Raw genomic sequence first — 15,508 nt, forward strand, 5'->3', positions numbered from 1 at the left:
ATTTAAATAAAAAAAAATTTTTAAAAAAAAAATTTAAAAATTTTTTTTAAAAAAAATTTCTTTTTTTTTGGGAATTTAAAAAAATTTTGGGGGTTTTTTTTGGGGGTTTTTTTTGGGGTTTTTTCCCCCAAAAAAAAAATTTTTTTTTAAAAATTTTTTTTTTTTCCCCCTTTTTATAAAAAAAAAAAATTTTTTTAAAAAAAAATTTTTTAAAAGGGGTTTTTTAAAGGGTTTTTGGGTTTTTAAAAACCCTTTAAAAAATTTTTAAAATTTTTTTTTCTTTTTTTCCCCAAAAAAAATTTTTTGGGGGAAAAAAAAAACCCCCCAAAAAAAACCCCCCAATTTTTTTTTTTTTCCCAAAAAAAAGGGGCCCAAAATTTTTTATTTTTAAATTTTAAAATTTTAAAAAAAAAAATACAAAAAAAAAAAGGGTTTTAAAAATTTTTTAGGATTTTGGAAAGGATAAAAAAAAAAATTTTTTTCTTTTTTTAAAAAAATTTTTTTTAAAAATTTTTAAAAAAAACCCCCCCTTTTTTAAAAAAAAAAAAAATTTTAAAAATTTTTTTTTTAAAAAAATTTTTTGGTATTTTTTAAAAAAATTTTCCCCAAAATTTTAAATTTTTTTCCTTTAATTTTTTTTTTTTAAAAATTTTAAAAATTTTTAAAAATTTTTTTTTTTTAAATTTAAAAAAATTTTTTTAAAAAATTTTGTTTTTAAAAAGGTTTTAAAACCCCCCCCAAAAATTTTTTTCCCCCCAAATTTTTTTTAAAAATTTTTTTTTAAAATTAAAAATTTTTTTTTTTTAAAAAAAAATTTTTTTTTTTTTAAAAAAAAAACCCCCCCCAAAAAACCCCCCTTTTTTTTCCCTTTTAAAATTTAAAAAATTTTAAAAAAAAAAAAAATTTTTTTTTTTTAAAAAAAACCCCCCCCAAAAAATTTTTTCCCCTAAAAAAAAAAAATTTTTAAAAAAAAAAAAAAAAAAAATTTTTTTTCCCCCCTTTTTCCCCCTTTCCCCCCCCCCCCAAAAAAAAAAACCCCCCTTTTAATTTTTTAAAAAAATTTTTACCCCCCAAAAAAAATTTTTTTAAAAAAACCCTTTTCCCAAAAAATTTTTTTAAACCTTTAAAATTTAAAAAAAATTTAAACCCCCCCCCCCCCAAACCCCAAAAACCCCCCTTTTTTTTTAAAACCCCCAAAAAACCCCCCCAAAAAATTTTAAAAAACCCCCCAAAAAAACCCCAAAAAAATTTAAAAAAACCCCTTAAAAAAAACCCCCAAAAAAAAAAAAATTTTTTTAAAATTTTTTTTTTCCCCAAATTCCCCCCCAAAAAAAAAACCCCCCCAAAAAAACCCCAAAATTTTAAAAAAAAACCCAAAAAAAAAAAAAAATTTTTTTTAAAAAAAAAACCCCCCAAAAACCCCCCCCCCCCCCAAAAAACCCCCAAAAAAAAATTTTTTTAAAATTTCCCCCCCCCCCAAAAAAAAAACCCCCCCCCCCCCTTTAAAAAAAAAAAAAAAAAAAAATTAAATTTTTTAAAAAAAAAAATTTTTTTGGGGTTTTTTAAAAGGGGGAAAAAAAAAAAAAAAAAAAAATTTTTTTTTTTTTTTTTAAAAAAAATTTCCAAAAATTTTTTTTTTTAAAAAAAAAAAAAAAATTTTTTTTTTTTTTTTTTAAAAAAAAAGGGGAAATTAATTTTTGGTAAAAATTTTTAATAATTTAAAAAACCCCCCGGGGGGAAAAAAAAAAAGGGGGGGAAAAAGGGCCAAAGGGGTTTTTTAAATTTTAATTTTTAAAAAATTTTAAAAGTTTAAAAAAAAATTTAAAACTTTTTTTTTTTTAAAAAAAAAAGCTTTCTTTTTTAAAAAAAATTTTTTTCCCCCCCTTTTTTTTTGGGGGTTTTTTTTTTTTTTTTTTCCCCAGTTACACGGACGTTTCATACGATTCCGCTCCAGTAGAATGATAGATAAAAAATAATGTTTCCTACAATAACCGCGATTTTTAAGTGAAATTATGTTTGGTAATTAACTATTAAAAACTTTATAGTACACATTAAATCGATAGATTTTTTGATCATAATACTAACTCATTATAAAAAGTTGAAGAACCTATGCCTTACAACTCATGTATTTTTAAACTTCGTTATTCCTCATAATCCTCCATAGCAAAAAAAGCACAGAAAGTGCTTGAGTACAAATCGATAGCCCTTGTTGAGGTGATATAAAAAAAAAACCGAATATTACATGTTTCATTTTGATTACTATGAATCTAGTTAATGATGATCTTTTAGGAGACAGCGAATTTGCTTAAACTATATTATTTACAAAATCTTCCACAATTTAAAATTGTTACCAAATCTTAGTTTTTAATGTTATTTAGTTTTTTTATAAAATTTTACGACGTTTTTAGCATGTTTTTCTTATTTCTCTGTTCTTTCCGAATCATGAGCTTTTATTTTTTGATTGTTGAGGGGGGGGGAGTTTTTTAGATTGCTATATGACAACTCACAAAGATACGTTCAACCTCATTTTCGTCCTAACAAGGCAATGAAGTGATTGGCGTCTTATACCCATGTCCCAAGATAAAATATGGCTGATAAATCAGGGTTTTTTTACCCCTCAATTTCACTGATTGATAATGTCATATCGCAAGAAATCTGACTAAGCCAATATGCGAACCGATAAATTTTTTATTTATCTACTCTAATATAGTATTTACTATTTTTGATATTGGTTTTTTGTTTTTATTTCCTACTTATTGTATCAAAGTCTTCTTTAGTTTTGTGAGGTGAGCAATTGCATGCTTTAAGCCATTTTGGCATTTTTAGTAGTAACAATTTATTATCTTATAAAATATATATTTTTCTGCTTCGATTTTTCGTTGACAAATTAAATCCATTGGTCAACCGGTTGTTTTCAGAAAGGCATTCAATATGAATGTTTTTAAGTTTATGGAAGTTACAGTTTTATTTAATAACACAGTTTTGTGTAGTTTACAAAAGAACATTATTCTAGAGGAATATCAAAACACCTGGCGAGCTGAATAAGAAACAGGGGGTTTGTTGACCATTCCCAGCAATCTCTTGACTTATACGTAAATTCTGCCCGTGAATTTACTAAATATCATACCATTATTGGAGCTTATATTTAAATATTTGGGAACGTTATAGGTGATCATAAATTAACGGAATTAACTAATTATTAACGATTTTTTTGGGCATTATTGTAATTAAAGTGTAATGAGATCCGATATTGTATATCGCTAGGAAATCCTTATAGAAAATTTCCCTTTTATGGTGGGTTGTGCAGGCCCGAATACTGACAAATTTAAAAACAGTTATAGTGGTTAAAAAACTAACCTTGGTCTTTACAGTCTTTATGTTAAGACTATATACTAAACACAGAGGAAATAAAATTACATCTACATAACGTACGCGTTTAGCTACGTAAAAAGTTTTATTCGTCAAAAACGAAACTGATTTAAGCTGGACAAAAATGAAATTCTAAACAAAGATCCATCAGCATTGAACCACTGCATACATTGGATTAAGATTATTATTCAGTAAAATACAATTGTTAAAATTATGTATTAGGAAGTGCCTATAAATTAATGCTTAAAATGGATGTAAGTTAAAGATATTGAAGAAGTATGAAAATTTACATAGTGTTTTAGAACGAGGACCAATCCCGTTATGTGCTTTCTACAATCAGAAAGATCTTTCCTAAACACCATCTTTTAAAGGGAATAAATTTTATGGGCAATGACTAGGGAAACAACACCCAACTAATAATCGCAGTTAATTACTAGCAACGGCGTGGACAACAAGTTCATCCTAAAAGTCCCTTCTACCGTGCGGACTAGTAGACCTTCCGGCTTTTGTTTCACTTGAGTCGTGTTTTCCTCATTTTTTGTTATATATATACTATTTAAGTATAGTGAACCATATTTAAAGAAAACTAACAACGATATATCTAAGCGGAGCCCGTCTTTAGGTGTTATTGTGTGCGCCCCCCCTCGCGGATGGGGGGATGGCCTTCGTGTTTTTTACACTATACTCCAATAGTGCTAAATAGATTGTATTATACAACAAGTGTATGTTTCACTTATTTATAGTTTTATTAAAACCACAGCTCCTATGGATAGTATACCTCTTCACATTAACATGGCCACACCATTTAAACTGTAAGTATACAAATTATCTTATATTGCAGGAAATTCCTAAAAATGCATAAATTGCTATATATTTATATAAAATACATACATATATTTTTTTAATATAATTTAGGAAGCTTCTTGCAATGGAAAAATTTGTTCGTACTATTTTGCTTAGAAAACTAGTGTTTAATATATATATATACTATATATACAAATGTATAACTATAATCCAGATTCATAATAGTGTTCAAGCTGCAAAAACAAGTTGATTCCGTATTTAGAGCACAGTTGAAATTTAGATAATTCGCGGCAAGGAACGCCTTCAAAATAATTTTTGCAACTGGTTGACTCTACCCAGCCTCTAACTCTTTAGAAAAAAAAACTCTGGTATTGTATGTCGCTAAATGTGCCATGACGAATGGCCAGAGACATACATTCGTAATGAGGACTAAAAGGACGTATGATATAACTACCGAACTGGTAGTACACAGAACAGTGGTTATTAATGGACGCTTTTCCCTTTAAAACACACAGGTGTTCATTTCATTAAAAAAACTACCAGATTCAAAAATTTTAAAAAAACGCTCCATACGCCCAAGGTTTAAAAACTCCGTTTAAAAATGCTTTCTTCTGTCAAAAACATTTTATAATGTTGGCAAGTGTTTATAAAAGACTGACTGAATCCGTTTGCGGGAAAGTGGGGAATAATTGGGGAATGAATAAGTGGTGTAAGTTTGCAAATTGTATGTTTCATTGAGATTTCTTGTGGGGTTAATGACTAAAGTGTTAGCTACTAAAAAAATAAAAGGTTAACTTTTGCCCATGCGCTTTTTATGTTCCGGAAATAAAAAAAATTTTATTTGATATATAGAAGCAAATCTACACCAACTGACTCATCACGAAATTCTTGAAAGGCCTCTTAAAGCATATTAACATGAACGTACACAAGTTTTACTTGCTCGCTAAGAAATGGTTTGACAAAACAATGCACCCATGCACCCCATAGTAGCCCTAAGACAATATGCAAAAAAAAACCATTTTAGATTTTCAAAACCATTTGTATAAAAATTGAAGTCAAATCACTATAATAACCGTTAGATTTGAAACTATGTACTAAATATAACGCTCAGAGAAGTTTTAGTTTTAATACATAATGGTTGAGAAATTTTACGAACAGGTATTTAAAAACTGTGAATGCTAATTTTTTTTATTATCAGTGAATTAAGAAATTACTTTACACATTTATGCGCAACATTTAAAAACAAGCCATAATTTTTCCAAGTTTTCGCTATCTCGCCAGTTAATTATTTCTTGCTAGTTATTTAAATAAACATTCAAATTAAGTCGACTTGTTAATAGCCGTTAATATTCAGTTTGATTGTTAAAAACGGATGGGAAGGTCTTTTCTTTAAAATGTTCATAACCTTCAAAACTTTTCAATAATTTAATTAATATCTAAGTATATTTGCAAGTAGATGCTTACCTATGGTATAAGTCTCTAAAGTAATTAAAATCGAATAAATTATTACTATTATTTTAAAAATATTTTAATCGAATTGTAAAAAAAGAGAGATTAAAAAGCTTCAATCGACGTTTGATTAATATTTATAACGTATAACAACCAAATTGATCTAAAGTGATTTTAAATAATGAATGATAAATTTTGAATAATGAATCTGGTATAGTAGTTGAAGAATTACTCAGTTTAAGATTTTCGCTAGTTTTTTTAGGGTTTGTTGTAATGGGGACAAAATATTTCAGTTATCTGAGACCTGACACTCTGTAAAAATGTCAGCAGTAAGCTGGTGATAAATAATGTTTATAGTGTCCCAGCCTAATTGGACTACGGGTTTCAGTCCTACGTCCTACATTTTTTTTTACATTTTAACTCGTAATATTGATGAAAATCTAATTATACAGGTTCAACACATTCATGCTTTAGTTAATTACCGTATATTTTATTAAATATATCAGTATAATATGTGTTAGTGAAGACCATTACTCCAAGTCTGAAAAATTTCGTTTCTAACTGTCCGCACGATATCTCGAAAACGAAACTGACCCTGTTTAAGTAAAATTTTTGCATGGATATTCATCTCTATATAGGCAATACTCGAGTGGATTATGTTGTGCATTTTATTTCTTAAGCCGATCTTTCGCAATGTTATAATTTTTACATTTGACGCCTAATAATTAACCTATGACGTTAAGAACCACAAGTTAATAAAAAATTTTGAAAAATTGTGAAAACCCATTGGACACTTATATGAGATTTTTAAGATAACAATTTTCATTCATATATTTAATAGAAAACAAATCATAGTATGTATATCAATGTGAAGGTAAAAATATTTAATTACAGCGAACCCTTGCGTTATGAGACCCTCCCTAACTCACAGGAATTCTTATTATTTCAACATATTATGCTAAATATATCATCTAGATCAATTTCTTCTTTAGACTTTAAATTTTGTATGAATCTTCATTTCCATATATTTAAGAATCAATTCTATGATAATGAATTTTCGAGCATGAAAATTTGTCTAAGCGTCATTGAATACCATTCAGAAAGCGGACAAATATTTTTTTCTGCCGATGGGGAGCGATGTAAAATTTTGTTTCTGTATAATATTCTGGCCTGTTTATCTTTTCACAATACAACTCGGTAGTTAAAAGAAGCTATAGATATTGAAAAATGTAACCTCAGTTAAGTCTGCTGCTGTCACGTGGTTTGGGCGTATTCCTGCTGTGTATATATTATTTCACACATTATACTATATTCCGGTCAACTTAGACATTGACCCCTGCAAAAACTTCCCAGAAAGCTGAAAATTTGCATAGATGTTAGTGACCACCATTGTTATGAAATTGTGGAAAAGTCCCCATCGATCCCATGTCTGCATAAAATTTTTCAAGGTCCAATTTCGTAAAAAATAGGTTTTTTTGGATTTTTCAGCGAAAAACGGTTAGTTTTATGATAATTAATATGTCAGATAAAAAAAGTAGATCATGAAATTATCTAAAACAAATTTTCCTTATCACCTTTTTTTATAACACTAACCATTTTTGAAAAAGCAATTAAAAAACTTTTCTTACGCTGTATTGTCTATAATATGTACACGATTTCCACGCCACCTATGAGGTAGTGTACCTAGCGCGTTGTTTTTAGTGTTTTTTCCCGGCAGGCCTATTTCCACAGTCTATTCCAGTAAAATTTTAATGAATGTTTGGTTATTCTTCTTCTTTTCAGTCGTTGCACCTTTGTCAGAGTGGTCGTTGTCAATCAAGTTTATAGCTAGAGTGACAAGTTCCGTTTATACATAGTTGTAAACATATTTATTTCATCATCATCGTCATTAATTATACGATATTCTTATTCCTGGTTTGTGGTTGCAGGTGGAAGAAGCGTGTTGGTTGGTTTCAATTCATTATTGACGTACTTCCACCCCATTGATCTGGGTCTAGTTGATTTACCAAGTCACACCTGAACCTGGTAATATACTCGATAAAAATGTTGGTAACCAGAAGCCGCGGTTGGAAAGGGAATTTAAGCTAATTGCACAGGTGTTTTATTACGTGTTTTTTTTCCAAAAGATAAGTAACGTAATTTGTCTATGGAAGTAAATTTTGTTGGAAGCTCCATATAGAGACAAAAGAAAGCGAATTCCGTTGGTGATTAGAGTTTCTGGTGAAGAGTTTATATCTTGTACACAAGTAATAACATTTTCTTTTTCAAGCAATTTAAAAATTGTTTGTTTTTACCCCTTCGAAAGATTGCTGATGTTGTATCACAGCCAGTCAAGAGCACGTAAAAACAGTATGTGATTGAACCGATAGAATATCTTCTTGAATAACTGCGCCCATAGTTGCTTGGACCTTCAGTCGCCCTTCTTTGCCTTTAGGCTTTTCATTTCACTCCAAGCTTGATTAATAATATCATAATAATTACCAAGAAAACATACAAATGTTAGATGTCCTTATTTCTCAATAATAATGAACTCTATTACTTAAAATAAACGTTATATAATGACTCTATTACTATAATAGAGTCATTATTACGTTTATTACGTTGAGTTTACGTTCTTCAACTAATCAGTAAATTGATCCCCCCCTTTGAATACTCGTGTTAATTAACGTCTTCATGCTGCAATCAACAGAAACACTTGAAGATATCACTTGAAGATAAAAGTTTAGTGCAAATGAAAACAGAATTGCGACATATTTTAATCAAAAAGTGAATACAGCACCAAACTTTAGCAGAGAATATTTGAAATAACTACGTGTTTTCACTACGATAGGAATTTTCAAGAATGACGGTGATTTCGGTGCGACTTCAGAAAAGCAGGTAAACGGAACGGTAGGGACACCGTTTTTTTTAACATTAATTCTCAGAATTATCGGTTAATATAAATGTATAAGTCTCGCAGACTTATAGGTTTTACTTATATATTGCAAGCTCAATGATATCATAGGAAGCTTAGTTATGCTTATTATGTACAAATACATCGTAAGAAATTTCTGTAATTGTTTTTTCTCAAAAATGGTTAACCGTTATGAAAAAAGCGTGAAGGACAGTTTTTTGTACATAATTTCATTATCTACAATTTTTTTGTGACATATTTATTCATAAAACTAAACCGTTTCGCTCAAAAAATTTCAATAACCCATTTTTACGAAATTTGACCTTTAATAAAAAATTTTGCAGACATGTGATCGAAGGGGACTTTTCACAATTTCATAACAATGGTGTCCTTAAACATCTATGCAAATTTTCAGCTTTCTGGGAATTAATGCAAGGTTACCTGTATTTTCTAGGTTAAATTGAACGGACTATTATATTTTCGGGATGATCCTCAACCTGACATGACGAATAAATCTGAGACAAACTACATACATTAAACGTTTTCCTTCAATATAAATATAATGTTTAAAAATAAGCATAGGCTTTTTAATAACTATGTAAAAAAATTGGGATGTGCAGATTAATTAAGCAGAACTACAACACTGGTTATCCGAATTTGTCGTAATGTCAAGTGAATACTACTAATTATACTCGTAAATTTATAACGATTTCCCATTATGTACTACATCGAACATTTTCAGGTTTACAAAATTAAGAACTAAATTTTGTTAATTATATCAATTTCAGACAACCTTTAATGTGTCATACAGTTTCGAAAGCTCAGTACAAAGATCATATTACTCTCTATGGTGAACATGTAATTGTATTTCTCCTTCAGTGTAATTGAACTATCAAATAACCAGTTTAAAATCTGGTAAGTTTTAAAAGACGTTTTATAACGAGTATAAGTTCAATAATTTTTAAAACTTTGGTTCAGTTTTAATGTATGTAAGTCCTTTATTTTGCTCCAAAATACAAATTCAACTAATAATATAAATAATAGTTATGTAAAACTGCTAAACTTAGTCGTTGAATCATACATCCAAAATAATACTAATTATTCGAAAAAATAGTAGTTTCTGATACATTTGTAAGGCTTTTCAACCTAAAACATAGTCAAAAATAAAAATTAATTTATAATATGTGTGATACTCCAAAAACACGCATATTAGTATCACCTTCTTTACCCTTCTATAGGTATATTGTGTGGTATAGGTACACGCATGTATTCTTTACTCAGTCTTTAAAAAGTCACTAACGGAGGGCATGTATTTAAACGTACTTTCCCTAGTCTGAGTGTAATTATCGACAATCTATCATAGGTTTATGTACTAGCGTACTAATGGTGGTCTATTTTATCTATGATTATATTTTTATGATTCAGCGATTAAAAGTCACATGAAAAAAACGGCAATAGTAGCTACATTTGTTTAAATGACCTTGGTACAGCCTTCTTTATTATAACTACCGCTTCCTTGTTTACCTATACTCCCATTACTTTCTCTCTAAATAATGAGGAACTACATTTCTAACTATAGAAGAAAAACTACATAAAAAATTTGTTTAATAGTAAATACAAAAATTACTTGATTTAATATAAGAAATAATATTATTTATAGAGATAATTCTTTCATTTTTTCATATCGTAATGGTTTACTATTTTTAATATTTACGTGTCTTTTATCTTCATTTTTGGAAATGATAAGAAATCTTTCGTAGAATATTTAATACCATCGTACATACAAAAATTACAATGAATTACTTTATTTTCGTTCTGCGACTAAACGTAGTATGACATCGTAAGGTTAGCTCGATAATTAAATATTAGATACGATGGCTAGCTATGCTGATGTTACAATGCTACTATAAATAAAAATAGAATAATTAAATGCACAGTAATGCTGCGACTCGGGCATTCCTCAAAATGTTTAAGATTAACACTGTCTGTAATGGAGGAAGCACAATAATTACTCGCTCTGCAACCAGACGACAGTCCCAGCCCAATATATCTGGAGAGCTCCCTGAGGCTTTGCTCTAAGTTAGATTTGCTCTCAGACTCAACCCTCAGTTGTTAAGGTAGCTCATGTAGTTATCTTGTTAGTTTTGTACTCAAAACAAAATAATGCTTTTGAGGGCTGCGATTTCTTAGGTAATTACTAAATATTTGATATTATTGTTTATTTATGTGTTCTAGGATGTCTAAGAATGATAAAATTTACACACAACCTATCAGAAATACAATTAAGGAATCTCGTATTTTGATAATTAATGTTCCTCACAGGTGCAATGTACGGCTTGAAAAATCATGTTGCGTTTCTTTTCGTCGGTTATATGAGTGCCCATATTTATCTCTATGATGAATTACATGAACTTTAAAGTAAATTAGAATCCTTAGTACGCAATAATTTAAACCTTTACTTGAAACAAATATAAACCCCTACGTTGTTTAAATGGCACAAGTCATTACATTTTTACTAATTTTTCATTTCTGCAATAATTCGTCGAATTAGTATTTAAACATCGTGAGTATTAAGGCACAATGGATTTAATCTACTTGATCTGTAATCCATAGTCATGTCAGAAATTTCACTACCAATCGAAATATGAAACTTTAACCGGCCCGCACTTTGGAAACCAGTAGATTAGTAATCCAAATTATATTATTATGGTACACCATTTTGTAGATCTGTATTATTATAATTTTCAGAACTCTAATGCGGAAATTGGACAGGGATCTTCTTATTGTCCAAGATATCTCTTCTATGCTCTATGCATCGTTTCCTATACATTTTCTCTTTCTACCCTCTATACGATTAATTACGATTAAAAAATTTTAGAAAAAGATTAAAATATGAGATTAAAAGTTTAATCAAAGCAATTTAACCTGATTTTTAGACTTATATTGGCGAGGGCCATATTCAGAATTTTACGGATAAGTCCGATTATGTTTTTGTCACACAGATAAAGTTTGAAATAGACGGCTCATTAATTCATTTTGAAAGGGAATTGCTACTTATAACATGAAGGTGGGTAAGGTATTTGATATCTGATAGCCATGGGAAGTATCCTCAATCCAAGTAAAACATATTGTCTTGGTTATTTCGGATCTCCACTAATAATCTGGTTGGTTACTTGGCTATGTGTAGTGTTGTAATCACATATTAACTATGTTATAATATTATTATTAGATTAGGAATTTATAGATACAGTTTTGTGTAACTGCAACAAAAATAAAATAATCTGTTGCGAAAGTTCTAAATAAGTAAGGTATGACAAAATATCAAGTTCATTTTACAAACACACAATGACTTCTTGAATTAATAACGTTTATAAATAATTAAAACTGCTTCATGATGATCATTATTTCTCGTATTTTATAAAATACAATTACGGACGATTATCAATTCGTTGTAGGCTAAGGTGTCCTGCGAACCACAAACAAAACTATAAAAAGACGCATTCTACGCGTGTACTTTATTATAAAGTGGTCTAACACTCAAGCTTTAAGTTCAACCAGAAATTTATTTTAAAGAGAAATATACATCATAAATTAGCCCCTTCATATAGTCTTTACCTATTTTAGTATACGTAAGTGTTTTTTAATTGCAGTATATAATGTGCAGCCCCCTTAGAAAAAACTATTATCATTTATCTTCTAAATTTAATTTTAATTTCTTAAATTTGTAAATCTAAACCTCCATCGAGCCCACCTAGAGACTCAAAGAATTCCATGTTGGTCAGCCGTTTAGGATGAGACTTATCGTGACCTACACGCGCACATTAATAAATATTATAAGTATAAATAAATAAAAGGCCTGAAAAATAGTAAGAGTCACATGTGTTTCCAAATTGCACCATTCACAAAGGAAAGTGAAAAAAAATAAATCTTATAGGGGTTTCATTCATATACCAGCCCCTGTTAATGGCGAAATCTTCATGAAAATACATTTTTTCTAATTTTAGCCTTCAGACACGGGTGTGAAAGGTCGTCTTCCCTGGACATCGCTTTAGATATTGCATCCCCAACCAATCCTTAAGGATAATTGATCTTTATGAAAAATTCCATATATATTTATTATTATAGTTTGGGCATGTGGGATGCATGTCTCACCTTTCAACTTGTTGAGCATTACAGTAGCATGTTTTTTGTAACTACCGCTTAGTTACTACGGTGGTAGTTACATTTAGGGAAAATATCACTACCGAATATTATATATAATTTATCTAAAAATAGTGTTTGTACTATTTATACTATGATAATTAACTAGTGGTGAGGTTGGTTCAATGTGGATAGTTTTAATAAATGTAAGATTATTATTCACGGCTAATTAAACTCACCTGGTATGTACGTATACATTAAATATATATATATATATATATATATATATATATATATATATATATATATATATATATATATATATATATATATATATATTCGTAATGCATTTCAATTTTATAAACCTATCAACTGTACATATTTTTTGAATTATAGAAATCGTTTGTGGAGGAAACATGAAATAATTTAGCTTTGTAGATGATCATAGGTTATAATTAGACTTAACCCTAGAGTAATATACACTCTCCTGTGGTTTTTTAGTTTGTATCCCGCGTTATTGGTTTTGCGCGAAATTTAAGCTATTCCGAAGTATTGACATTCCTATAAACAATCCTCTTATTTTTAGTGGGAGAGCGAAAACTTTAATGACAGCTGTATAGAAGTCCTATTTATGTCTACAGAATTCACTATATAAGTCACTAAAGACCTTTTGAAATACAGAAACAAAATGGCTCAATATGGATTTTAAACCTTATTCATTTTAACTTATTTTTATTATGAGGGAGGGAGGGAGGAGGGAGAGGGAGGAGAGAGAAAGAGAGATTGAGTGAGAGGACCGATATAAATTTTTACTTTCCTAAATTAAACGTATTCTTGTTCTCATCATTTTTCAGTACTTACGTAAGTTTCTCTTATTTTTAAGTATTATATTCTGGAATAACTTTAACTCAATTTTATACCCTACAGTCAGTGTTACTTATATTCATTACTTTTCATTGCTTTTCAAATATTGGTGGAAGGGTATTGAAAACCAATATATTGTAACTATGATGGGATATACAATGTTTCAATTGTTTTCAAACAAAGCATTAAACACTTTTACATTTGATTGACACAAATCAAATGTAATAGCGTGTTGTTTGTACAAAGTAAATAGTTCTGAAATCATCAAACCCGTCAACATCGGAGTTGGTTCTAACAGCGGACATTGAGAATAATTCTTAAGTTCCGGATGATGGTATTGACGGGTCCAATTGAGATCATTAAGTGAGTTGATTTCATAATTATTTCCAAGTTCCAATCTATTTCCCAAAACTAGCATTCTGTTTCAAAATAAACATCTGGAAATGATCAGTCAGTTTCCTATACAACCGTATGACAAATTAATATGAACTTCGATTATTAACAGTTTAAATTAGTTCTACTGCAGGCCATATTTCCTATTTATTGAAACTAATTCTTTAGTTGAACATTCTTTAGGTGAAATATCGCCTGATGTTTACTAAAACTATGTTTTATTTAATAATGGTGAACACATAATCCAGTTAACGCAGTTTAATTATTGTTTATGGGTACTAATGAATAAACAATATTTTATGAGCTGTGGCTTAAAATAAATTCTAAAATTTTTAGTTTATTTTTGTATCTTAAGCAATACTATAAAATATTTATACCCTAAAGTAATTAATTATTGACTATTTAATTTCAATATTGTCTATGAAATATTACGCATAAGGTTTTTTCACACTGCGCCGAGTCACCACAGAACTAGTTTCTTCATTAATATACATGAAAGCTACCACGTGTTCATTCATGTAAATTCAAGCTTTTTACAGTCAATTATATGGAAAAAAAACAACACATGTGATAAAAACGGACTCTTCAATTATTGAATTAAAAATTTTTTTATTTTTGTCCCCCCACCCCCCCCCCCCCCCACCCCCCCCCCCCCCCACCCCCCCCCCCCCCCACCCCCCCCCCCCCCCACCCCCCCCCCCCCCCACCCCCCCCCCCCACGCTTTTTTATTTTTTCTAAGGCTTTCGACTGCGTTTATCACCCATTACTTCTTTTGAAACTGTCTAAAAATCGGATTCTCTGATGGCCGTGTGGAGTGGTTTGGGTCGTATCTGTGAGATTGTCAGCAGTGTGTTAGGTCCAATGACAAAGACTTATACTGGAAACCCGTAAAAAAACGGTGCCACAAGGCTCTGTCCTTGGCCCTCTTCTTTTTCAATTTATATTGACTACTTGACTGCTATGATCTAACACTCTTTTTTCATCTGTATGCCGACGAGTTGCAAGTTTACAGTCACTTTCCCGTTTCAAACTATGTAAACGTTGTTGCTGAAATGAACATTGACATTCACGCTATTGCAACGTAGGCCTTCAACACGGACTGAAACTTGACGAAAGCAAGACTATTCTCATTGGAACTTCCAGAATTCCGAGCAGTATCCACTAAACAACTCTCCTACACTCATGTTGAACGGTAATCTTCTTTCATACAGTGACAAGGTCAAAAATCATGGACTGACTATTACTAAAAATCTTAGTTGGGCCGATAATGTTACTGATACTTGTGACAGGGTATTTGCTGACATTCATAGTCTTAAGAAATTTGCCATTTATTTACCCTTAAATTTGAAAGTAATGCTAGTGAATACCCTGATTTTCTGCCATTTCAATTAATGTGGCGTAGTTATATATGACATGACGGTTGAGCTTTCAGACAGATTACAACGTGCTCAAAATTATTGTCTTTGCTTTATCTTTAACCTTGTACGATATGACCATATAAAACCCTTCATCAATCAGTTACATCTGCTAAAATTGAATCTACTCCGTCAGTTCCAAGTTCTTAGCATGTGAAATTTTATTTGTATAACGATTAT

The sequence above is a fragment of the Homalodisca vitripennis genome, chromosome X (assembly GCF_021130785.1).
Source record: "Homalodisca vitripennis isolate AUS2020 chromosome X, UT_GWSS_2.1, whole genome shotgun sequence".
Classification (NCBI taxonomy): domain Eukaryota; kingdom Metazoa; phylum Arthropoda; class Insecta; order Hemiptera; family Cicadellidae; genus Homalodisca; species Homalodisca vitripennis.